Genomic DNA, 27,516 nt, shown 5'->3' with positions numbered 1-27,516 from the left:
ATCCTTTTTTTCTATAACATATATTCCAGATTGTACATAAAACATAAAGGGCAGCCCAGGTGGCTCAGTGGTTTAGCGCCGCCTTCAGCCCAGGATGTGATCCTGGAGACCCGGGATTGAGTTCCACATCTGGCTCCCTGCATGGAGCTTGCTTCTCCCCCGGCCTGTGTCTGTCTGTCTGTCTCTCTCTCTCCATGAAGGAATAAATAAAATCTTAAAAAATAAAAGTAAAGAGATTAATATTTTATTGTAAACACACATGAAATTATTACCCAGGTTAAGAAATAGAACACTGCATCATCCCAGGGCTGCTCTCCCTGTCTTGTTCCTGATCTCAAAGAGAAAGCTTTTAATATTTCACTTTCAAGTACATTTGCTGAAGTTATGTTTTTTGTTTTTTGTTTTTGTTAAAACCTTTATCATATTAAAGAAGTTCCCTTCTCAAAATCAGTCTGCAGAAATTTATTGCATTTCTATACACCAATAATGAAGCAGCAGAAAGAGAAATTAAGAAAACCATTGCATTAACAATTACACCAAAAATAATAAGATACCCAGGAGTAAACCTAACCAAAGAGGTAAAAGACATGTACTCTGAAAACTATAAAACACTGATGAAAGATATTGAAAACAACAATTGACATCCTATGCTCATGGATTGGAAGAACAGATACTGTTAAAATGTCTCTACTACCCAAAACAATCTACATATTTAATGCGATCCCTATACAAATACCAGTGGCATTTTTCACAGAAGTGGAACAAATAATCCTAAAATGTGTGTAAGACCACAAAAGACCCTGAATAGCCAAAAGAATCTTGAAAAAGAAAAGCTAAACTGGAGGTATCACAATTCTAGAATTGAAATCATATTACAAAGCTGTAATAATAAAAATAGTATGGAATTGGCACAAAAATAGACATATGGATTAATAATCCCACAAGAATATGGTCAATTAATCTTCAAGCAGGAATAGATTATGCAATGGGAAAAAGACAGTCTCTTCAACAGATGGTGTTGGGAAAACTGGACAGCAACATAAAGAAGAAAAGAAGGACAACTTTCTTACACCAAACACAAAACTAAATTCAAAATGGATGAACAACCTGAACGTGAGACCTGAAACCATACAAATCCTAGAAAAGAACACAGGCAAGAATTTCTTTGACATTAGCAACTCTTCTCTGACAGCAACTTTTTTTCTAGATAGGTCCCCTGAGATAAGGGGAACAAAAGTAAAAATTAACTATTGGGACTACATCAAAATAAAAAGCTTGCACAGCAAAGAAAGCAGTCAGTGAAACTAAAAGATAACTTCCGGAATGAGAGAAGATATTTGCACATGACATCCGATAAAGAGTCAGTATCCAAAATATAAAAAGAACACATACAACTTGACACTCAAAAACCAAATAATCCCATGAAAAAATGGGCTGAAGGCGTGAATAGACATTTCCCCAAAGAAGACATACAGATGATCAACAGACACATGAAAAGATGCTCCACATCTCTCATCATCAGGGAAATACGAATCAAAACTACAATGAGATATCACTTCACACCTGTCAGAATGGCTAAATAGCAACAGGTGTCGGTGAGGCTGTGGAGAAACGGTGCACCCTTGTGCACCGTTTGTGGGAATGCAAACTGGTGCAGCCACTGTTGAAAAGCAGAATGGAGTTTCCTCAAAAGGTTAAAAATAGAATTACCCTACAATCCAGTGATCACAGTACTGGGTATTTACCCAAAGGATACAAAAACACTAATTCAAAGGAATACATGTACCCCTGTGTTTATTGCAGCATTATTTACAATGGCCAAGGTACAGAAGCAGCCCAAGTGTTCATCCATTGATGAATGGATAAAGAAATGGTGTGTGTGTGTATATATATGATGAAATGTTATTCAGCCATTAAAGATAATGAAATCTTGCCATTTGCAATGACATGGATGGAGCTAAAAAGGATAATGCTAAGCAAATAAGTTTCAGACAAGTACCATATGATCTCACTCATATGTGGTATTTAAGAAACAAAACAAATGAGCAAAGAAAAAAAAAAAAGACAAACCAAGAAAGAGACTCTTAACTTTAAAAAATATATAAATATTTATTTATTCATGAGAGAGGCAGAGACAGGCAGAGAGAGAAGCAGGCTCCCGGTGCCCCGATGCGGGACTCCATCCCTGGACTCCTGGAACAGGCCATGAACCAAGCGGAAGCAGAAGATCAACCACTGAGCCACCCAGGCGTCCCAACAGGCTCTTAACTTAAGAGAACAAACAAACTGATGGTTACCAGAGGGGAGGTGGGTGGGAGGATGGGGGAAATAGATGAGGTTGGGATATGAGTACACTTCTCTTAATGAGCACTAGGTGATTAAAATAAAAACTTAAAAAAAATAAGTTCCCTCCTATATCTCATTTACTAACAATTTTGTGTCTTGTTCTGCTTGTTTGAATTTAATACTTTTTTATTTTACGACTTTTTATTACCATATGAATTTTCTTAGTGTGTTAATATATTGAATTTTATTTAACTGTTTAATTACTGATAAACCTAATTTAGTTTTACTGTACTTTGTTTTCAAATTGTTCCTGGTTTGTTCAGTTTATTAATATTTTCCTGAAAGTTTGCATCAATGTTCAGGAATGAGATGGCCTACATTGTTCTTCTCAAGATTTGAAATCATTGTTGCGCTAGCCTCATAAGGTAAACTGACCCGTATTTTCTATTCTGGAAAAGTTTGTGTATGATTAGATTTATTTGTTCCTCAAATTTTTACTGCAATCTGGCAGAGAAGCCATCTGAGCTGAGAATTTTCTTTTTGGAAAGGTTTTTGATTATTAATCGGATTTCCCCTTTCTAATAAGCTTATTCAGGTTTTCGGTCTCTTGATTATTTTGTAATTTTTCCCTTAAGAGGTTGTTTTTTTCATCCACACTTTTTAACTTACCTTCGCAAAATTATATATTAATGGCTTCAAGAAAGAAACCCCTTCTTATTTCTGATATAGTCTATAAGATAACCTCTTTTACCTTTATCAGTCTTATCAGAGATTTAGTAGTCTTTCAAAATAACTAAATTTTGAGTCTTGCTGATCCTTTTTATTGCATGTTTGTGTTCTTTTGCACTAATTTCTGCTTTATTTCCTTCCTTTTCCTTTTCTGGGGGGTTACTTTTTTGTTCTTTTATTAATTTCTTATAGTTGACTACTTTCCAGCATTTCTTCCTTTTAATTATATGCATTTAAGGCTAAGTGTTTCCCTCTAAGCACTGTTTTAGCTAGTTCTATTACTTAAATTATGATGTGTAGTATTTTTATAATTCACTTAAAATTTTCTAATTTTTATTGGCATTAAACTTTGACTTTTAGATTAGTTGGAAGTTTTATATTTCTTAATTTCTAAACACATGGAGATAATCTAGTTACTTTTTAATAATTTTTTGATTTCTAACAACTGTAAAAGGTAGAGAATACACTGATTCAACAGTCTGTGGTTTCAGACCTTTAAAATTTAAGATGTGCGTTATGGCCCAGTATATTATCTTTTGTTCCTCTGCAGTTGAGTGCAGTGTTCCATATATTTTTACTAGGTCATGTTTATTAATCTTGTAATTCATATCTTTAGCATCATTAGTGATCTTTTTTTGTTTATCAAATATAAAGGTATGTTAAAATATATCCCATTATGATTGTGGATTTGACTGTTTCCCCTTGTAGTTCTCTCAGTTTTTGTTTTCTGTATTTGAGGCTGTGCTAGTAGATGCATGAAAATGCACAGTAGTTATATCTTCTTTGTGACTTATAGTATGAAGTGTTCCTATTTTATTTGGATGGCCCTTTTTTTGCATTTAAGTTTAGTTTAGTTTGAGAGTGCTATAACAACACCAGCTTTCTCTTCATTATTGCTTGTATGGTATATCTTTTTCTATTCTTTTACCTTCAACCTTCTTCCGTTCTTACGTTTTTGGTGTGTCTCTTCTGTGACATGGTTGGATTTAACTCTCCCATCTTACTATATATTTTATATTTGCCCTGCTTGTTAGTTCCCTTTTCTCCACTTTCTTGCCATTTAGACAAGTTGACTATTTTTTCGTTTCAGATTTTTTTTTCTCTTACTATTTGGAAGTTACAACCTCTTTCTTTTTTTCTTTCTTTCTTCTTTTACTAGTTTTTACTAGTTTTTCTTTTTTTTCTTTCTTTCTTCTTTTACTAGTTACTAGAAGTTTTATTTTGTCCTTTTTCATATCTACCGTGTCACTTTATGTAGTTTTCATTTCCATGCAAAAATAGTCAAGCTTCACTTTTAGATCCTTGAATGTTGTATTTTTCAGTCTGTGTCTTTTTTTTTTTTTTAAGATTTTATTTATTCATGAGAGACACACAGAGAGAGGCAGAGACATAGAGAGAGAAGCAGGCTCCCTGGGGGGCGGGGGGAGCCCGATGCAGGACTGGATCCCAGGACCCTGGGATCACGCCCTGAGCTGAATGAATGCAGAGACACTCAACCAGTGAACCACCCAGGTGTCCCAGTCTGTGTTGTGTAATTCCAACATGTCAGCTCTCTGTGGACCTAAACTGTTGTCTTTGCAGAAATAATTTGATGTATAAGGTGAAGTTAATTTTTCTCCAAAGATTTTCTTTTGCTGTTGCTAAGTGCCTTGGAGTGTGAGACCATGTTAATCCAATTCCAAATCTTTTAACTTTTCTGGGCTACCTTCTGGTTCCCTCTTATTTGCCTTAGGATGCATCCCTGTGGAGTCCAAGCCCAAAGCCAATGATGTTTTTATTACGGTCTTTATCATTGGTGGGTTCCAGATTCTAACTTTTGTTCCCCAGTCCTGGAAGTCAAGCAACAAATCACAAAGTTCAGCCTCCTAAATACTTCTTTTTTGACAAATCCATGGAAGACAAAAGCTGAGCTCACCTTTCTGGGTTTCAACTTCTGGTGGATTTGAACTGGTTATTCACCCCTCACCATGTTGTTAGTTATTTGATGCTTTTAAGAAGAGAATTTTAATATTTTGTCTAGTTTTTAAAATTGACTTCAAAAGGATAAGTTTGAATTGTATAGTCTGCAATTTCTACAATCAAGTCCAAATATTTCTTTTTTTTTTTTTAATTTTTATTTATTTATGATAGTCACACAGAGAGAGAGGCAGAGACACAGGCAGAGGGAGAAGCAGGCTCCATGCACCGAGAGCCCGATGTGGGATTCGATCCCGGGTCTCCAGGATCGCGCCCTGGGCCAAAGGCAGGCGCCAAACCACTGCGCCACCCAGGAATCCCCAAATATTTCTTTGACTAACTTGTTCAAGGAGAACTTGACATTTCTACAGTAGTCATTTCTTTGTGTTAAGGTTCCTTTTATGTTACAAATGAGATTATCTGGAGGTAAACATGAAGGTATGCTTGCCTTTTAATGCTCAGCATTGTTTATTACATTAGTCCATTTCTTTGCAAAGCCCCAAGGGAAGGAGACAGAGGATATTTTCTTTGACTGGAGAAGTCAGAAATAACGTGTAATGAAAATACGTGTAACGTGTAATGAAAATATGTGTAACGTAGGTAGTACATTGGGATAGGAATTGTCCTTTCCATGAACAAGGAGATGTAATGTGCACATTTTTTGAAGTAGAGATATACGAAGAGGGAGGGAAAATGCACTGAGCTGAGGAAGGACTGCAAACATCTGTCCTTGAGTAATTTTGTTGGAAGAGAGGTTCGTTTCCAGTAATTGTGAGAGCTTTCTATATGCCATATGGATGTTGTGATTTCTATTTTATTTTCCTAAATAATTTTTGGTATATCTCAGGGACAGAATATGAATTTTGAACCTTTGAACCCACATCTATTTAAAGTATTATATATATAATTTGCATTTGTTTTGGAAATTGAATCGATTAAATAGGTTAAACACACAGGTTAGAAATCTTACCATACAAACTAAACTGGAGTAGTTTATATAAATTGACATTCTGTGGTTGGAGGGGTGTTGAAAATTTTATATAACATACCAGTATATTTTTATTTTAAAGATGTTTAACTTGATATTAATCACAGCTGTTACCATGAAATGCCATCTGTCACTTTGTGATTACATTGATGCATCCACAAAATACAAACGCAGTTCTCTTTTAAGGAAATCTAGAATTCTGTTTGCTTATTTTTTCTCCTAAAAGAAAATACAAAGTTTCTTGTTAATTACAATTCCTTTCACTTTCCCAGCTGTGTCAGATTTAAACAGCTTCTTTGTTTTAGATTTGCTCACTGCCCTTCAAAGAACTGAAGAATGAAGTGAAGTGACAGAGAATTCTAGCACTGGGAAAGACAAGGCAGTGAGTTTTTCATGTGCCCTCTGTTCCTGCCCCTCTCCCATTTTAAATATGTTAAAACAGAGGCTCAAGGAAGTCTGGGTGCCTTGATTTGCCTAAAGTTGTACTGACCCAATATCCACATCTCTTCCTTTTTATAGTTTCTTGAGTTTCTTTTCAGCCATATGATACTATAGCTATTCCAAACACAACTAAGACAATGATTTATTAGCAACTATTAAGATCTGATAAAATATTAAAGCATCTTAATTATATATTTATTACAAATACAACTAATTTTATACTTTCTAAATTCAATTTGTGGAGTCTAGTTTTTAATTTCTTAGTTTGCTGTCATTGTTTAAATTCAGATATGAATTGGTCTCAGCCTTCAGTCTCAGCATTTGTTAATGTCTGTACTGTTCCTAAATTGGACTTTCATATGTTTTTTGAAGATTTTTATTTTGATAATGTAAAAAGCAGCTTTTAGGTTAGAATAAGTACTTCTGGAGTATGTTGTAGCATAATAACACTGAGTGTATTTCATCAATATACTTTTTTTTTTTTAAAGATTTTATGTATTTATTCATGGGAGACCCAGAGAGAGGTAGAGAGACACAGGCAGAGGGAGAAGCAGGCTCCCCACAGAGAGCCTGAGGTGGGACTCGATCCCGGAACCCAGACGCTCAACCAGTGAGTCACCCAGGTGCCCCTTCATCAATGTACTCCTTAACTCTTGGTTCCAAAATCTTGGAATCCTTCCACACCACTATAACACACATTTTCCGTGTTATATTCTTTTGTTCACTAGACCTGGATTTTAGTACCTCTGTTTAATTAGGCCTATGACATTCTACCCTTCTTATTCTAATCTTTCATTTCTTGTCTTCTTTTTCTTTGTTATAGTTTCAGTTCTGATATCTTTTCTAATATTTCAATAACATTTCTTTTATAGCTTCATGCTAACACAAGAGTTCTTCCTCTGTTTTCTTTAACAAACATTAGTTTACGCATTAGCATCACTGAAAAATGATGTTAGCTATCAGTTAAAATAAACTTGGAAAAAATGTCACACTGGGCAAAACCTACAAACGTATTTTAATTCTTGTGCTCATTTGGGTGAACACTCAACATATATTTTGACGAATTGCAGAGTAACCTAAGTTGAAACAAGTTTCAAATTCTCACAGAAAGTTAATACCTACTCATAAAAACTGAGAAATATCAGTTCTGTTATACCAAAGTAATGTATTATGTCAGTTTTAAATCCAATTATTGCTTCACTTTCATAGAAATTTATATGCTGTCTTTTGGAAGTACGTATTGGTAGGATTTTCCCACCACAACTTGATGATATTTTATAATGTTACCACATGCTATGATTTTATATTAGTTTTTATGATACTAACGAGATTTTTGATTCAGTGTAGAATTAGGTCTTTGACAAAGTTTTGTATCTCAATTCAGATAACTGCCTGCTAATTAAATATTATTACTAGCACTGAGAAGACTGGACTTAAACTGTGACAATTTTCTTGCCAAAATGTTAAATGTTAGGAACTTTTAAGAGCAACTGAATGGGAAAAGAGTTCTCATTTTCTGTGACCAGTGTTTGGTATGCTGCTTTATATGCCCCCCAAAAGCAGATTATTATATGGGGGGTGGGGGAGGGGTAATTCTATTCCTAATGTATCTCACTGTTACTGAGTAGCAAATTAAAATCTTTCGTTTGTCTTTTATTGGTTCTTAATGAAGTTACTGAAGGCCCTCTATAAACCTAGTAGTGAAGGCTTCTGCTTTTATTACTTGTGTTACCCATGCTCATCATTTAATTTTAATTACGGTATTTAATGTGATATTTACATAGTATATATATCCTCATTATAGTTGTCCATTTTTTATTGAGGTTAAGGACCAACCAGTGGTATAGGAAGACATCTCTGTTTTAAGATAAATACATTTAGATTTCTAAATCAGAAATAACTACTTTGGTTCAGTGGAGAATGAAACCTGGAGTCAAATATTTTGTACTGTCATTAGCTAGATCAGGACAAATCATTTGATCTTCTTTTTTTTTACGTATTTGAGAGCTTTTGTAGCCAATCACAATTTTTAAAAAATATTTATTTATTTGACAGAGAGAGAAAGTACACACACACACACACACACACACACAGGCACGCACAAGCAGGGGGAAGGGCAGGCAGAGGGAGAGGGAGGGAGAAGCGACTCCCCTGCCCAGCAGAGAGCCCAGTGCAAGGCTCCATCCCAGAACCTGGGATCATGACCTGAGCCAAGGGCAGATGATTAAACAGTTGAGCCATCCGGGCACCCCTTACTTAACCTCCCTGTATATAATGTCTGTGTCTACAAAATGAGGGCATACTATATTTTAACTATGTTTTTTAAAAATATTTTTCTGAAGTGCTATAAGGAGCAGCCATCTCAAACAACTCTTCTAAAGCTGATCTACATGTGAAATTTGAAAAATCATATTCTGTTTTTATGTTGTCAAAGCCAGATTGTTTCTTGTCATCATCTTGGTTGTTTCCAGAGTTGTAAAAAAAATATAACTTGCTTCTTGGCCTCAAACTGAAATGTAGACACTATTAAGATACCAAGATAATGTCTTACTTAGCCAACTTAAAAAAAGTAACGAGCATGGTTTTGAATAAGTACTGAGGTTGTTTTAGGTGTCTCTCATTTTAAACAAAAAATATAGCTTCGTCAGGAAAAGAGACTTTATTATCTTTGAGCAGATACTCCATGCATATAGCACCCATTTCAAAAAGTACAAGAGAGTATGTATGAAATGAAAATAAATCTAGCCCTGTCCTTCAGCCACCTGCATCCTCTCTGCAGAAACAAACACTGTTGCCATTTTCTTGTTTAGTCTTTCAAACTGGAGTCCACAGAAACCAAAAATTTTAAAAACATTACTTGTGGATGCCCTTTAAGAAGGCAAATACATATGCTAATATGGTAGAATGATTTGCGTTTTCATCAAAAATTAGCATTCTGCAACATGATATACTTAAGAATTTTAAATCATAATGATAACTCTTATTCAAGCTCCAGAAGAGTTTTTACTTTAAAAAGTATAAAACAAGGACCCCTGGGTGGCGCAGCGGTTTGGTGCCTGCCTTTGGCCCAGGGCGCGATCCTGGAGACCCAGGATCGAATCCCACGTCGGGCTCCCGGTGCATGGAGCCTGCTTCTCCTTCTGCCTGTGTCTCTGCCTCTCTGTCTCTCTCTGTGTGACTATCATGAATAAATAAATAAAATCTTTAAAAAAAAATAAAAAAAAGTATAAAACAGATACTGCAAGGGGATAAACAACTTTCTATTTAAATCTAATTATCTGATACTTCTGTGTGAAAATCCTGCTGATTTGGAGTTTAACAAAAGTGGTCCCGTGATTAAAAGTTAATTTGGGAAAATATGACTAGAGTAGCCCTTTTGCTAACCACACAAAAAGGTGGTTGTTTGGAATTTCCATTGTGAATTACAATAGAGTGGAAGAATCTGTGTGTTCTACTTATTTCTTGTCTACATGAGGAACATTTGTTGACTTTCCTGGGCCTAGAGGATCTGCTTCCAAGATCACTCACTCACTCACTCACTCACTCCCTCATTTGGCTGACAAGTTGGTGCTGTGCTGGTTTGGGCACCATGTTGGCCTTTCTTCAGGTTTACCGGAGTATCTTCATAGCATGGTTGCTGGCCTCAAGGTGGAAGCTGCAATGTCTTTGGGGACCTAGCCTCAGAAGTCACTTCTTCACTATCTTATTGATCTACAGGTCAGATCTGTTAGGCACAGGACAACAGCATAACAGGCTTGAATACCAGCATTTTAAAGATTATTGGGTTTAATATTCCTTGGAATGTGATTGAAGTAGTACCTCCTAACCATAGCACCTGGCTCCATTTAAATAAGGATTGGACCAGCACTCTTACATTTGATATTTGTGGTAATCTCAAGGTAGAATCACGCAGAAAAGCCTAAGGCTTTCAGGACACTCTATACCTTTTATTTATGTGCTGCTCAGGAAAATGCATGTTTGATTGACAAGCTTGTTGCAATAATTTTTTTTTTATCATGTTTGTTGTCTGATGAGAAGAAAAATCGTGTAAATGGGGACTATCTAAAGATACTAAGACTAGCTTCCTCTTAGAAATTGTAGGATATGTCCTTTAGCTTTAACATATTACTGAAATCTTTGCTATGTCATCTATAGATGTTATTACTTTAATCTAGCCCTTGAATCCAGGTGTCATCTGGAAATTGGAGTGGATGTAGGGCATCACTTACAAAATAATCAATTCTGATTATAATCTGCAGAAAAGTAAGGTGTTGGCATATTTATGCTGCTGGAATGGTATGGAAGAGTAAGGCTGCCACTGTAAGATAAAACAAAAAATATTACCCATGTGTACTGTTTGAGAGTAATCTTTAGAGGAGTGAGAACTTGGGGATTTAAGTGTGGCAGGCTAGAGGCAGGGAGATTTGTAAATCAAGTGTCTGTTTAGTTTAAATGTCTTGGACATCAAATGACATATGGGATAGTTGGATATTCAGAGGAGAGGATTGGGATGGAGATACAAATTTGAGGTTTAGCATCATACGGATATTGGGACTAGGTGAGAAAACAACATGGAATCTTAAAAATGGATTAGCATTAGGTAAGTGAAAAAGTGGGAGTGAAAATCTTCCAGGAGATAAAATAGTATGAGTTGGTGGTGGGTGCAGAGGAGTCGAGTTGGTTGGAGTATAGCTAGAGTAGTTAGATGGCCTGGAAAGGTATGAAGGGCTCAGATCGTAAAGGACCTTACATGTGTTGCTAATGAGCTTGAACTTTTGTCACCAGCTGAACACCATGAAAGGTGGAAAATGCTAATCTTAAAGGGTCTTTGTAAAAGCTAACAGTTACGGATTTTTTGAAAAAGATTTTTATGTATTTTTTTCATGAGAGACACAGGCAGAGGAGCCCGATGTGGGACTCGATCCCTGGACCCCAGGATCACACCCTGATCCAAAGGCAGACGCTCAACCACTGAGCCACCCCGGCCTCCCTGGATTATTTTTTGTTAGGTATAGCTTAGAGTTTTTTTGTTTGTTAATATAAAAGTAGTACAGATCACTATTAAAAATGTAAATAGTAAAGGGGGTGCTAGGCTGGCTCAGTTGGTAGAACATGGAAGTCTTCATCTTGGGGTTGTGAGTTCAAGCCCCACATTATTCGTAGCACTAACTTAAAAGAAAAAAAAAAGTTTAAGCAGTAAAAATTAAAGCACCACTCAATTCTCTTCCCCAGAGGAAACCACTCTTAAGTTCCTTGAGTAATTTTTAAAACATTTCAAGCAGCATAGTGTTCTCAATACTAGAGTAGTATGAGACCAAAAAAAAAAAAAAAAAAACTATTTCAAAAGAAGTGGGAACAGGGTGAGAATCAATCCTCCAAGCTTCCAGGCAAATGATATTTTATATAGACTGTTGGCATAAAATAAATGGTTGATAAATCCAGCCCAAATACCTTATCACTGAATAGGAGATTTTTTTTTTTTGTAAAGAATTTTGCATTCTCTGTTGTAAAAGAATGAATATCAAAAAGATCTCCTTTTTATGAAAGTCTAAAGTGTTTTAATGAGCAGATCCAACTGTTTGAATTAAATTGCAGACCTTCTTTGGGAAAGATTAAGAAAATGCCTCATCTATATTGTGTTAGGTACAGGCTGGTTTGGGACCAAAATGCTTATTGATTGGGGCACCTGGGTGGCTCAGTGGGTTAAGCGTCTGCTTTCAGCTCAGGTCAGGATCCTGGGGTCCTGGGTCAAGTCCCATGGCATTGGGCTCTCTGCTTAGCGAGGGAATCTGCTTCTTCCTCTCCCTCTGCCCCTCCCCCTGCTTGTGCTCCAACTTGCTCACTCTCTGTCAAATAAATTAATAAAATGTTTGTTTTGTTTTGTTAAAGATTTTATTTATTTATTCATAGACACACACACACACACACACACACACACACACACACACAGGCAGAGAGAGAGAGGCAAAGAGAGAGAGGCAGAGACCCAGGCAGAGGGAGAAGCAGGCTTCATGCAGGGAGCCTGACGTGGGACTCCATCCCGGGTCTCCAGGATCAGGCCCTGAGCCGAAGGTGGCCCTAAACCGCTGAGCCACCCGGGCTGCCCAATAAAATGTTTTTTTTAAAAAAAGATGTTTATGCTTAATGATGTATAATGAGAAAGGTAGTGGAATGTGAAGTGAAATTTAGTCCAGTTCTTAAGAAGTCTTTTTATTTCAATAAAAGCTATGACACCTCAAATAATTCTACCCAATCTTGGATGACTTGGCAAAGTAAGTTTAGAAAGACTCACAAAGTAAATGTGAAGTTCTAGTTTTAAAATCATTATATTGAAAGAGGGAATTACATTTTTTCATTTGCCTTGGCTTTCCTTTCTCACTTCTCTCTTAAAACATAATATTAAGTATTCATTTTGAATTCTTTTATTAGATAACTCATTATCCTAAATCTTAAAATGAATCGGTATGTTAGGTGCTGTTAGGGGCACTCTAGGTGACCAGAGGTTTGATTGATATAGTCCAATAATGCTAGGTAGATCTTTTTTTTCATTTTACTTTACATGTTTGGGTGATTTAGCCTATAATAGCAAATATTTATCCCCAAGTGCTCAGAAGTGAAATAATTTTATAGTCTGTACTTTGCTTTATGTGTTTAAAATTCAGCATAAAGCAAGAGGAAGGGAATATTTTCAAAAAGGAAGCAAATAACATAGAATTAGACAATACCAAACGCAATAGGTATATAGGTTGTTGAAAAAGTGATTGTTTCCTCATCTAAGGTAATGATATGAGGATATTGGTATGAGAATAAAAATCTTTACTCAAGTATTTGGTTTAAGATTGTACTAAAGTAAGCGCCACTATTACGCTGTAATTTATTTCTATTATGTACACCGATTTTTTTTTTAAAGATTTTATTTATTCATGAGAGACACAGAGAGAGGCAGAGACCCAGGCAGAGGGAGAAGCAGGCTCCACACAGGGAGCCCGACGTGGGACTTGATGCCAGGACCCCGGGGTCATGCCCTGAGCTGAAGGCACGCACTCAACCGCTGAGCCACCTAGGTGTCCCCAAATTTTGTTTTTAACATCAATGTGTATGCTATAAATTGATAAATGATCCGTCGAGTAATATAGGTATTTTATGATAATTTAAATGTTAAAGTGATATTAATTTTTAATTATGTTTTCCTTGAAGAAAGTCTTTTATTTATTTTAAGAATTTTTTTTAAAGATTTATCTAAAAAAAAAAAAGGTTTATTTGAGAGAATGAGAGAGAAAGCGCAGAGGGGGAGGGGCGGAGGGAGAGCATCTCAAGCAGACTCCCCCACTGAGCACAAAGCTTGCTGTGGGGCTCAATCTTACAACCCAGAGATCATGACCTGAGCTGAAATCGAGAGTCTGATGCTTAACCAACTGAATCAGCCAGGCGCCCTAAAGATTTTATTTTTAAGTAATCTCTACATCTGACATGAGGCTTGAACTTGTGACTACCAAGATCAAGGGTTAAATGCTTCACTGACTGAGCTAGCCAGTAGCCCCATGAGAAAGACTATTTTAAAAAACTCATTTTGTGTGCTTTTTCTCGAATTGACATTGATACTATAAACATTTGGTGCTGTTTTGGTAACTGAATTCCATTGGCTATTACTATTAAAATGTATCTTTATGAATAGGGTTTATACGTTGTTTTTGGGGAACAATCTTACAGTTTTTCCATTTTTCGGTAAAGATCAAAGTTAACATTAAACAAGACATACTTTTTTTTTCTTTTTTTTTTAAAGGGAAAGCACAAAGTCTTGTTTTAAACAGTTAGTTTTTAGAAAATTGGTCAGAATTTTTTCCCCCAAGAGGATAGTTTAAAACACTGGATACTCTAAACCTGGAACTTTACCTGCTTAAGATACGTTAAGAATTTAGAAAACAGGGGGCACCTGGGTGGCTCAGTGGTTGAACATCTGACTCTGGGTTTCAGCTAAGGTCACAATCTTGGGGTTGTGGGATTGAACCTTATGTTGGGCTCCACGTTGGGTAGGGAATTTGCTTGGGATTATCTTTCTCCCTCTTCCTCTGTGCCTTCCCCTGCCAGCCCCCCATCACTCTCTAAAATAATAGATAAATCTTTTTTTAAAAAAAAGGATTTAGAAAACAAAATATTCCCCTCTTAATGTGCAATTATTTTAATACTGTATTAGTTATAGAAAATGGTTACCAAAGATGACTTTGTGGGATTTTTGTTGTTGTTTTATTAGCAACATAAAATTAATAAACAGTGTTGTCAAAATTGCTAAAATAACACCAAATAAAGGAAAACTAAGTTTCTTGTAGAGTATAAAGTTGAGTGTTTCTCCCTGCCATTATATTTTGCAATTGAATAAGTCTTTGGTTATTAAATTTAACTATAAATTAGTAGTAACATACATATAATTTCTGATTATCCTCTTGAGTAGGAACTAGAAACTAGTTTAATTTTTATGGCTCGTCTCTAATCGTGTATCCTAATTTATTTGAAACGCCTGTATTTTTAATCGCCCATAAGGCAAAGTTTAAATTTTTTTAACCTAACAGACAAAATCAAAATCTTAGCCCTGAAAAATTCCTAAACACCTTTCAAGTCTAGTTCTATTCCTATTTTCTGAAATCTTTGTTGGTCACCTAGCCAGAAATCATGTAATCCCTCATCCTTTTATACACGTTGCCTTGTATTAAAACTTTGTTGTAAATGTTTAGGTCCCCTACTTGATTCTAAATTGATATCTTACTCATCTTTATATCATCTACATTCATACATTCAGCAGTATGTATTGAATGTGTATTGTGTACCAAGCACGTTCTAGGTGCAAAGGAAATAGCAGTGCACAAGAATGTAAACCAGTAGTAGACATTATGTTTGTCCTCATGGAATTTATATTCCAGTTTAGCAAGCAATGAGGGAGACAGAAAAATAAATGCATAGGTACAGAGATAGTGCCGTTCAGATCCTAAATGATTTGAGTAGAAAATAGCATGTTGTGGTAGAAAGTTTAAAGACAGTACCAATGTTCATAAGGTAATCATAGAAGCTCTTTTTGAAGATGTGACTTTTATGCCAAGAGACAAATGATAAGATGGAGCAGTCATTTGAAAATTTGGGAGCAGAGTTCTAAGGCTGAAGGAAAGGCAATACAGAAGCATAACACAGAGCAAGGAGAGGGTGAGGTAGGGGAAGAGAGTGGAAATGGAAGCAGAGGTTAGTTTTATACACCAAAGTAAGGATTTTGTAATTTATTTGAATTTCATTAGGAAGTCATTGACTGCTTAGAAGCTTTTGAGGGCTCATTTGTGGGCCCACCCAGGACCATTCTTAAAAAATTCCAGTTATAGCTCCCTATTTTAAAATCAGCTAATTAATAACCTTAATTATATGTGTCAAGTCCTTTTTACCATGTTATGTAGCATATTCACTAGAATAACACTAGGGCATATTTAACCTAGTACATAGTCAGCATTTTTTAAGTCATATGAGGGAAATGAAGCAGAATTAACTCAGAGTAGCCATGATTGAGTCATTCATGGCTTTTCTTTATTTCTTTTGCCTTTACTGATGTGCCTGCTACCATGCACACTGCCTTGTATTTGCCATACTCCCACAAAACGACCCCAGAATTACCCATAATAGCCAAGAAACAACCTAAGTGTTTATCAACGGATAAAGACAATGTGTGGGGGTGTGTGTGTACATACACACAATGGAATATTATTCAACCATGGGAAAAAAAACCCTGCCATTTGCAACATGGATGGACCCTGAAAGCATTATGTTAAGTGAAATAAGACAGAGAAAGACTTGCTGCATGGTACCACTTCTGTGTAACATCTAAATAAAAAATCAAACCTCTGGGCGCCTGGGTGGCTCAGTCGGTTAATCTGCCTTCAGTTCAGGTCATGATCTCAGGGTCCTGGGGTCGAGCCCTGCGAGCCCTGCGTCGTTGGGCTCCCTGCTCAGTGGGGAGTCTGCTTCTCCCTCTCCTTCTGCCCCTCCCCCCACTCTCTTTCAAATAAATGAAATCTTTAAAAACAAGGTCTAGGCACTAGTATGTGCTACCAGGATTGAGAAGTATGGAGCACTACTTTAGCTTCTGCTGCCAGAGTACCTACTGTACGATGGGAGGGAGGCCATTCTGAAATGCCGTTAAATTAGAGTGTTATATAGCTCTCTCCTTCAAGTGTGATTTCAAATTGTGTCAACCTTAGAAGTATTTAACTTTATTTTTTATTTTTATTTTTTAAAGATTTTATTTATTTATTCATGAGAGACACAGAGAGGCAGAGACCCAGGCAGAGGGAAAAGCAGGCTCCACGCAGGAAGCCTGATGCGGGACTCGATCCCAGGTCTCCAGGATCATGCCCTGGGCTGAAGGCAGGTGCTAAACCGCTGAGCCCCGGGGCTGCCCAGAAGTATTTGACTTTAAAAGAAAATTATAGATAATATGTATTGTGATGTGTGCTACATTGTGGAAATTTTATAAAATCAGAAAAACTAGAATTTCTGTATTCCTACACCCAGGGATGACACACTTGATATTTTGGTTTAGCTTCTCATCTTCTCTGTGCACATATATATCATTTTTTTTAAAGAAAAAGCTAATCGGTATCATATTAAGCATGTAGTATTCTACATTTTCACTCAGTATTATATGAATTATATGATATTTTGCAATAAACATGGGAGTACAGCTATTTCTTCCATATCCTGTTTTCATTTCCTTTGGATATATACCCAGAAATGGGATTGCTGGATCTTATGGTAGTTCTGTTTTTAATTTCTTGAAAATATTGTTTTCCTTAATGGCTCTATCAGTTTACATCCATACTAATGGTGCACAAAGGTTGCCTTTTTTTAAAAAATATTTTATTTATTTATTCATGAGAGACACAGAGAGAGGCAGAGACCCAGGCAGAGGGAGAAGCAGGCTCCATGCAGGGAGCTCGATGTGGGACTCGATCCCAGGACCCTAGGGTCACTCCCTGAGCCAAAGGCAGCCACTCACTGAGCCACCCAGGCTTTTCACTGCATCCTCTCAATACCTATCTCTTGTCTTTTTTGATAATGGTCATTCTAACAGCTGAGAGGTGATAATTGTGGTTTTGATTTACATTTCCCTGAATGGTGAGTGATGTTGGGCACTTTTTCATGTACCCATATTGGCCATTTGGATGTCTTCTTTGGAAAAATGTCAGTTTCTCTTCCCATTTTTTAGTACAATTATTTGGATTTTTTGTTTGTGTTTTTTGCTATTCAGTTCTGTGAGTTCTTTATCTAGGTTGGGTATTAACCCTTTACTGGATATATATATATGATTTGTGATATTTTCTCTCATTCAGTAGGTTGCCTTTTCATTTTGTTGATGGTTTCTTTTGCTATGCAGAAGCTTTTTAATTTGATGTAGCCCCACTTGTCTGTTTTTGCTTTTGGTGTCAAATTGAAAAACCATTGCATAGACCACTGTCAGGGATCCTATCCATTCTGTTTTCTTCTAGGAGTTTTATGCTTTCAGGTCTTAAATTTGAGTCTTGTTTAATCCATTTTGAGTTGGTTTTTGTGTATGGTGCAAAATAGGGCATTCTTGGCACATGGCTGTCCAGTTTCCTCAGCACCTGGACTGTACTTTTCCCATTGTATATTCTTGGCTCCTTTGTTGTAAATTAACTTGACCATATGTGCATCCATTTATTTCTGGGCTTTGTTTTCGGTTCCATTGATAACTATGTCTGATTTTGTGTGTGTATTTTTTAAAGTAATCTCTACACCCAGGGTGAGGCTCAAACTCATTACCCTAAGATCAAGAGTCACATACTGTACTGACTGAGCCAACCAGGCATCCCTCTGCATCTGTTTTTATGCCAGTACTATATTGTTCTTATTACTCTAGCTTCGTAATACAATTTGAAATCAGAAAGTGAAATCAAGAACTCCAGCTTTGTTCTTTCTCAAGATCACTTTGGCTATTCAGGATCTTTTGTGGTTTCATACAAATACTAGGCTTGTTCTGTTTCTGTGTAAAATGCTATTGGGGTTTTGATGGAGATTACCTTAAATCTGTAGATTGCTTTGAGTAGTATAGACAGTTTAACAGTATTAATTCTTAAACAATCTATAATCATGGAATGTCTGTGTTTGTGTTTTCTTTAACTTCTTTCATCAGTGTCTTACAGTTTTCAGTGTACACATCTTTCATCTATTTGGTTAAATTTATTCCTAAGTATTTTATGCTTTTTTATGCAGTTGTATATCTGACATAATTTTAATCCTCTTTAAGTGTACTACAAGTATAATTAACCAAGTGGTTATCAATCATTGAGGTTGTTTCTAACATTTCACTAGTGTAAACAGTACTGAGTGTCTTTGATTTAACTCTTGGGCATGTATCTAATTTACATAGGATGATTTCTTTTAACTGAACTTCTATAGGCATTTTATTTTATTTTATTTTAAGATTTTATTTATTTATTCATGAGAGATACACACACACACACACACACACACACACACAGAGGCAGAGACACAGGCCGAGGGAGAAGCAGGCTCCATGTAGGGAGCCTGATGTGGGGCTTGATCCCAGGACCCCAGGATTATGCCTTGGGCGGAAGGCAGGTGCTAAACTGCTAAGCCCCCCCCCCCCCCCCCGCCCAGGAACCCCTTCTATAAGCATTTTAAACATTTTAAGGACCTTTGAAACTACTACCTATTTTCATGTATCCTCACTGACTCAAACAATATTATTTTAATTAAATATCACCTAATAGGAAATTTTTCTCCTGTAAGCAGATGCCTCAAGCTATATAACACTCTAATTTAAAGGCATTTCAGAATGGCCTCCGTCCCATTGTACAGTAGGAACTTTGGCAGCAGAAGCTAAAGTAGTGCTCTATACTTCTCAATGCTGATAGCACATTCTAGTGCCTAGGGCTTGTTTGTAGAGATTCTGATGTAATGGTGTTTTAAATTCTTCAGGCTCCTAAAGTGATCCTACTATGCAGCCACATAACTTTAGAATCTTAGTCCCAAGGCTACATCACATTTTTCCCATCTGCAAGACCCAGTGTTTTTTATTTAAAGCATTCTGTGTCCTCTGTAAAAAGTTGTATTTTGCAATAATACTCATTTTCAGCATTTGCTCTACTTTCCATGAGAGTATCTTCATTGGATGCCCTTTGGAGATTAATTTTAAATCACTCCTTATACTAATATTTAATGGATACCTGCAATGCACAAAATACTGTGATACACACCATAAGACATACAAGATGAAGTCAAGTGTGATTCTTCAAGATTATTATAGTCTGGAATGGGAAAGGAGATGTGCACACCAAGGTACAAAATGTGTTTGTGCCACAAAAGAGATAGTACCAGTGGAGGAGAGGGAATGGATTCTAGATTCTAGATGGGATGGTAGATTACTTCATGGAATTGTATGTCTAAACGGAGTGTTGGTTTGGACCAACAGAACAATGAGTAATCCTTTAATTTAAAAAAATCTTTTATAATTTATAAAATTTGTTTAGAATTATGCATTTGATCCTTAAACAGCTCTGTAAAATAAGCCAAACAGTTATTCTCATGTTACAGATGAAAAAGTAGCCAGAGCTTAGAGTAGTTAAGTGATTTACCAAAGTCATAGAGCTACAGAAATGATTCAGAACTTTGAACCTAAGTCTTCCATCTCCATATGCTGGAACCTTCTACTGTATCATATTAGAATAAAAACAAAAGCCCTACATTTAAGGTGAGTTATAGAAATGGCTAAGTATTTAGTGTGATTGTACTATTATTAGGATGCAAGTTCTGAAATAGTTAAAGATGAAGCTGTAGTGTGGTAGGCAGAATAATGGCTCCCCAAAGGTGTCCACTTCTTAATCCCCAGAACCCATAAATATGTTTGATTATGTAACAAAGGGGATTTAAGGTTGCAGATGGAAGAAAGTCACTAATGAGGTGACCTGAAAATAGGGAGATTATCCTGGATTGTTGAGGTGGACCAGTGTAAGGGTCCTTGAAGTGAGTTTTTAAAAGTCTAAGAGGGAAGTCGAGCAAGGGCCAAAGAAAGAGAGGACAGTATCAGCAAGATCAGAGTGCTATAAAGTGAAGACTCGATGCACTGTTGCTAGCTTTGAAGATAGAGGAAGGAGGCCATGGGCCAAGGAGTGTATTCAGTCTCTGGAAACTGGAAAGGACAGGAAAACAGAATTTTCCTTTAGGGCCTCCAGAAAGGTGGGCAGCCCTGTAGAGATATACCTTGATTTTAGCTTAGAGTGAGACTCATCTGGGACTTCTGAACCACAAAAGTGTGAAATAACCCATTTTGTTGTTTTAAGGCATGAACGTTGTGGTAATTTGTTACGGCAGCCATAGGAAACTTAATACATGTAGGAAGCCTTTTAGTGTAGGAAGACTAATTAATATGCCATTCAGGGCACTCCCTGATTAAACTCCAAGTTGTCTCAGTGCCACTGTTAGCAGTTGGAAGCCGTGAAATGTTCTTTGAGCCGGAGTGTAAAAAAACTATTTTGGTATTTGCCGATTAGAGAGGAGAAAGATTGGAGGGAGAAAAGCGATGTTAGCTTTTAGTATTAGTGCTAGGAAATTTTATTTTGAGAAATTTTTGCCTCTTGAGGTAACACAATATACAGATAAATCTATTTTGTAGAAGAGTGTGATTCTGTCTCCCACTTAGTTTACACGTCACTAAAAGTCCCATTGCCATTGCAACAGTTCATCTCCTTCCCATGTCCTGTGAAAAAATACAGAAAAGATGGAAGAACTGGTCTTCATAACCAATTTGGCCTTTGAAATTGGTCTCATTTTTTTCTCTTCTTATGCTTTTTTGTCTTACTGTCAACCCAGTATAAATTTAAAGACCTGAGGTGTCTAAATGAATCTGAGCTTTTTTGGCTTAGCACCTAGAGAACATAGATTTATACTAGTATGTGCTTTTTCAATACATAATTTTTATTTTTAAAGAAAAAAGCTTTTGTTGATAGCTACGTAGGCATAGATCTGTTCTATTTCGATATATCTGAGGTATCTAGTAAAGAGAAAGAGTTAAATGTTGACAAAGCACAAGAGTGAATTAAGACAACAGAAAGGAGCACTAATTTTTACTTCTTTTATACTAGTTAATAATGTTGCACATATTCTTCTTGTCAGGCTTTGAAATTATAAGCCTTAAAATTAGGCCAAATGTGTCTGTTAAAATGGAATGCAAGATTTAAGACATTAAAATTTCTTTTTTTTTACATTAAAAATTCTATTCATTTATTTAGTCATTAATTTTTTAAGCTGCCGAAGGTTTAGAAAGTTTTTTTTAAAGATGAACCATGTGTTCATAATTATAACATTTACTTACGTATACTGAAAACAGTTGCAATGATCATAAATGAACAGATATATAAAATCAAAGAAAGGCATGTTAGGTGTAGTCTTGCAATAGCTTTAACATACATTCATTTCTGTAGTGTTTCATGTTAATCATGAAAATATTTTTAGTGCATACGTATATATGTAGTGTAAATACTAACATTTTTATTTAAATAGGGTTGGCAGGAGTTCTGAGATACATAACAAACGTGGTAGCACCAGTTAATGTTTTAATGATCTTCCTTGTGTTCGAATTTGGCTCAATACATTTTGATTGTATATGTCTTTAATTATTGTTTTTTTAAAGCTTTTTTTTTAATTTTTATTTATTTATGATAGTCACACACAGAGAGAGAGAGAGAGAGAGGCAGAGACACAGGCAGAGGGAGAAGCAGGCTCCATGCACCGGGAGCCCGACATGGGAATCGATCCCGGGTCTCCAGGATCGCACACCGGGCCAAAGGCAGGCACTAAACTGCTGCGCCACCCAGGGATCCCCTAATTATTGTTTTTAAAATAGCTAAATATATTTTAAAAATAAAATTCAAATCAAATTTTGTGGAATCCTTAAGGAGAAAATCTTAATAATTCAGTTGGCAATATTGTGAAATGTGAAGTTTTTAGATTGGCTTGTTTTTAGATTTGAATTATGGTTAACGGACATGTAATGGTCAGATCCTTCTTGAAAATTTTGTCATGTGAATCACTGATTGACTTGTGCAATACATAACAGTAAAAATTTAGACAAATATTTTGGCTACAACCTAGTTTATTGAATAACAACTTGAATCATAGTCTGAGTCAAGAGTAACAGAATTGTTTCTTAGGATACTCAAGTTATTTTTAGGAGCTTCTAAAGTGTATTCTTTGATTTGAAGGGTATTTTTTTCTTTCCACAAGGGCTTATGAGGAATTGTCTATTCTGAATTTGTTACAAATAGTGACTATATAAATAATTAAGTCTTGTTCAGTGAATCATGCACTTTCAGTAAGGGACAGTTGAAAGCCTTTTGTAAAACTAAGTCATCCTGACGAAAGGGCCATTTGAAATACAATCAAATTGATGCACATTTCCTTTCAAATATGAAGGGGAACTGTTTCTAAATATATTTAAACCTTTAAAATACAATTTTTCTAATTACTAGTAACAAGTGGTCAGTGTTTGCCCATATGTTCACCTAACAAATATTTGGAGGGTGTTTGCTATGTATATCAGGCATTATAAGATAGACACAAAGAGAAAAAATATTCAGAAGCACAAAGGAAAAAGAGAAAAACGCTAAAAATCCCAAATTCCGAGGATGACCACTATGAGCACTGGTTGTATGCACATCCATGAGCATTTTACTGTGTCTATTACTTTTCTAATTCATACAACTTTTAATAAAATGGAGTTACTTCAAACATACTGTTGATAGCTTGCTGCTTTTCATGTTATTAATTTAACAAGTAAAAGATTATGATAAATAACATTTCATTTAAAAACCTGAAGTTAAATATCCTTTTAAATTCGAAATAGATCATGGACACCGGTCTCCTCCCATTTAAACCAAAATTTAAATCTATTTTAAATTCTTGGCAATTTGAATTTGCCCTTCCAACTTATAAAAATTAGTAAGTTAAGCTTCACTCGGTTTGATTTAAATAAAATGTAGCGGGGCACCCTGGTGGCTCAGTGGGTTAAGCTAAGGCTGCCTTCCTCTGCCTCTGCCTTGGGCTCAGGGTCCCGGGATGGAGCCCTGCGTTGGGCTCTCTGCTCAGTGGGGAGTTTGCTGCTCCCTCTCCCTCTGGGGCTCTCCCCACACTTTCCTCCCTTCTCAAATAAAAATTTTAATAAATAAATTAATGAAACACAAAATTCGCATTAAGTAATTTGTTTCAGGTTAGTAGCAACTGACAGCACCGCGTCCTTTGTATTAACCCCTTTCTTCCATGCTTCTCCCTTTTTGCAGAGGAAGTTGAAGCCCTGCGCCCTGGAATGACTAAAGTGCACACAAGCCCTAAGCCGCGGGAGCAGAGGCTCCTCCCGGATCCGCACCCCAGCCGCTCTGCTGCCACCAGAGCTTTAGTGGTCACTGTGTTTTTCATTCAAACAGATTGAGTCAGCGACTTGTGATCTATAACTATTTGTTACAACGCACTAAGAGGGCTCCTCTCCTCTATGCGGCCCATACGTGAATCTCAGCACAGGAGATAGAGTGTATCCCCCCCACCCCCAGCATCTCGCACTAGCCTTTCCGCCCTGCGGACCCCCGCCCCCCCTCAGTCCGCGTCCGCGGACCGGGTGCCGGGAGGTGAAGGGCACCCCGAGGGGCGCGGGGGCGGGGCGCGGGGCGGGGCGCGGGCGGGCAGCGGGCGGGCGGCGGGGGTGATGCGCTGGTGCCGCCCCTCGGATTGGCCGGCCGCGCGCGCACGTGACCCACCTGGGCTGTCCTGGCGCAGCCCGCCCGGGTGTCAGTGGAGACGGAATGGAGGTGCTGCGGGGCTCGGAGATGGGGTAGGTGCTGCGGCGGCGGGGGGCGCGGGGCCGGGGAGGGCCGGAGAGATGGGGCAGGTGCTGCGGCCGAGGAGACGGGGACATGGGGGGCGGGGAAGTGGGGCAGGTGCTGGGGCCGGGGCGGGGGAGATGGGGGGGCGGGCGTCAAGGGGATGGGGTAGGTGCTGGGGCGGCGGCGGGTGGGGGCCCGGCTGGCCGTGGTGGGGGGCAGGGGCCGGGGCTCCCTCGCACCCGCTGCACCCGCACCGGCGGCCCGGCCCGGCCCGGCAGGCGGGGGCCGGGGAGATGGGGAGATGGGGCAGGTGCTGGGGCCGCGGGGGAGGGGTCGGGGGACGGGGCAGGTGCTCGGGCCGCGGGGGGCGCCGGGGAGATGGGGTAGGTGCTGGGGCGGCGGCGGCGGGGCCCGGCTGGCCGGGGTGGGGCGGGGGCCGGGGTTCCGTCGCACCCGCTGCACCTGCACCTGCACCCGCGGCCCGGCCGCGCAGCAGCCGGGAGGCAGGGGCGTCTCCCCGTCTGGGTCCCGGTCCCCGTCCCCCTCCTCCCCTCTTTCTCCCTCCTCCTCTCCCCCCTCCCTCCCCCTCCTCCCCTCCCTCCCCCTCCTCGCCCTCGCCCTCCCCCTCGGCTTCCCCCTCCTCCCTTCCTCCCCTCCCTCCCCCTTGTCCCCTCTCCCCGTCCCTCACCTCCCCCTCCGCCTCTTCCCCCTCCCCTCCCCTGCGACTGCGGCGCCGGGGATGGATTTCCTGCGCGGCTGGCCAGGGCTCCCCGCCCGGAGGAAGCAGGGGGGAGGGGCAGGACTGTCGGGGAGTCTGCGGAAGGGGCTGCTGCGGGGCTACAGGGAGGTCTTGTGTTCATGATGCTGCTGCCCGAGTGCAGTAGCAGTATCTAAGGAAACGGGCTGAGGACAACAAAGAATGGGGCATATTCAAGGCGAGAAGCAAAGGCTGCAGCCTGCTGAAAGGCCTGTTCCCTCTCCGGCCACAGGGCCGAGGCGCTGGTGGCCGGGAGGGGCGCCGAGCTGCTGGCCACAGTGATGGGCCGAGCGGCCCAGCGGCTTGCAAGGGGCGGGAGGAGGGGAGCAAGGGCAGGCACCGCGCAGGGGCGAGGGAAGGGCAGCAGGGGCAGAAACCGCACAGGGGCGAGGGGAGGGGAGCAGGGGCAGGCACAGCACAGGGGCGAGGGGAGGGGAGCAGGGGCAGGCTCCGCACAGGGGCGAGGGGAGGGGAGCAGGGGCAGGCACAGCACAGGGGCGAGGGGAGGGGAGCAGGGGCAGGCACAGCACAGGGGCGAGGGGAGGGGAGCAGGGGCAGGCACCGCGCAGGGGCTAGGGGAGGGGAGCAGGGGCAGGCTCCGCGCAGGGGCTAGGGGAGGGCAACAGGGGCAGGCACCGAGCAGGGGCTAGGGGAGGGGAGCAGGGGCAGGCTCCGCACAGGGGCGAGGGGAGGGCAGCAGGGGCAGGCACCGCGCAGGGGCTAGGGGAGGGGAGCAGGGGCAGGCTCCGTGCAGGGGCGAGGGGAGCAGAGGCAGGCACCCGGGGCGCGCGCAGCGTTGGGTGGACGGAGACCCTGGTCCCCAGTGCCGGCGTGGGCGCCCATGCACCTGCACCTGCACCTGCGCGCGCAGGGCGGCCCGAGGCACCGGCCTGGGCCTGGTCAGCGAGGCCCTTCCTGGGCGCCTGCGGCCTTGCCCTGCCCCCGCTGGGCCGACTCCGCCACCGCCACCGCCACCGCCACCGGGGAGGGGGAGCGCCAGGGAGGGAGGGGAGCGCGGCCTACAACAGGGCTTACCGCAGGAGGGGCAGCGGGGGGCACCAGGCCACTGGCCGGACCCTGCGTTGTAATCGTAATCGCAACCCGCAACCCGAATAGGAGGGAAAGATATGCTTCATTTTTTTAAAGTAGGAAAATTACCAAGCTGTGAATGTTTTGACAGTGGAATGTATTGGGCGCTTTGATTCTGCATCACAGGACAGATGTTAGAATTCTTCGCTTTAACATAAATCCTAAAGGAAATGTTAATAAATTATGTATGAAGCAGTGTGGCTCTTTTCCTTTGTTAGTTAGCTTTATGCCATCAACTGGGTTATTCAGGAATAAATCACGATAATGTCAATTACTTTATGAAAAATTATAGTGACAAAGTTTTCATAGGTTTAATATTTAAGATCTATATGTAATTTTATAGTACTCTTTGGCTACTTTTACATATTATTGAATAAACTGGAAAGCCAAATATTTTAAATTAAAGCTCCAAGGTTTTTCCTTTAGATGTATTTCTGTTTAGTCAGTACTCATAAGATATACTATTCATAGTGTTTTCATTGCACTTATTTTTTTTTCTTAAATGTCTAAAAAATATGTCTTCAGATTAAATACAGTTTAAAATACCTTGTCTTTATGCATATTATGGTGGCCAGCCTGCCACACCTCCCTTCTCCCTGAACTGGATGGCAGTGGCTTTGTAAAGCCCTCCAAGATTAGTGACAGTGTTTCTTAAATAGTGCTTATATGGTGGAAAGTCTTCTGAGAGCCTGGAATTTCGTTTCAGTAATTTTTTTTCCAACATAATAAGGAATTGGACTTGAATAAATTAGTCTATATAAAGTTTCCACGGATAAATTAAACCAATTTTATTCTTTATTTAAATAATTGAAAAAAAAAAAAAATAAATAAATAAATAATTGTCTCTGGGCAGCCCAGGTGGCTCCGCGGTTTAGCTCCGCCTTCAGCCCAGGGTGTGATCCTGGGGTCCTGGGATCGAGTCCCCCCTCTGGCTCCCTGCGTGGAACCTGCTTCTCCCTCTGCCTGTGTCTCTGCCCCTCTCTCTGTGTGTCTCTCATGAATGAATAAATAAAATCTTTTAAAAAATTTAAATAAATAAATAAATAAATTTAAAAAATAAATAAATATGCAAATGAAGTTTAATAGCTAATACCATTCAGTCCTTTGAAACTCAGTTCTTTGAGTCTCAAAGACTCAGTCTTTGAGAGTTTATGGTTCTTTTACTATCTAAATAGCTCAGTGTAGCATTATTTTCATTTTAATTAAGAGTATTTTAAGTTATGTTCTGACTTTATCCAAGGTCACGTATTGTATAAGGATGTAAAGAACATAGAGCTATAAAACTATTTCATAATAGGTCTCATTACATAATGCACAAAATGGTAAATAATAGAAATTATTTGAAGAGCAATAGAAGCCATCGCAAATTATTCATTAAATGAAAA

At 39.2% G+C, this 27,516-nt stretch overlaps 1 protein-coding gene across 7 annotated transcripts in view; it reads left to right on the top strand.

The window, feature by feature from the left end:
• Window positions 1-27,516, top strand: part of APC (APC regulator of WNT signaling pathway) — a 128,095-nt gene that overhangs the window by 8,439 nt on the left and 92,140 nt on the right. For 5 of the 7 annotated variants that reach the window (XM_038532138.1, XM_038532142.1, XM_038532141.1 and 2 more), the window contains exon 1: window positions 24,171-24,293. The exons of 1 other annotated variant lie outside the window; for it this stretch is intronic. The gene's annotated coding sequence lies outside the window, so the exon portion shown is untranslated. Of the gene's footprint in view, window positions 1-24,170; window positions 24,294-27,516 lie in introns of those variants that run through there. One more of the 7 variants, XM_038532139.1, reaches the window with a different exon arrangement.

The sequence above is a fragment of the Canis lupus genome, chromosome 3 (genome assembly GCF_011100685.1).
Source record: "Canis lupus familiaris isolate Mischka breed German Shepherd chromosome 3, alternate assembly UU_Cfam_GSD_1.0, whole genome shotgun sequence".
NCBI lineage: Eukaryota > Metazoa > Chordata > Mammalia > Carnivora > Canidae > Canis > Canis lupus.
This window is presented reverse-complemented; position numbering and strand designations above follow the sequence as displayed.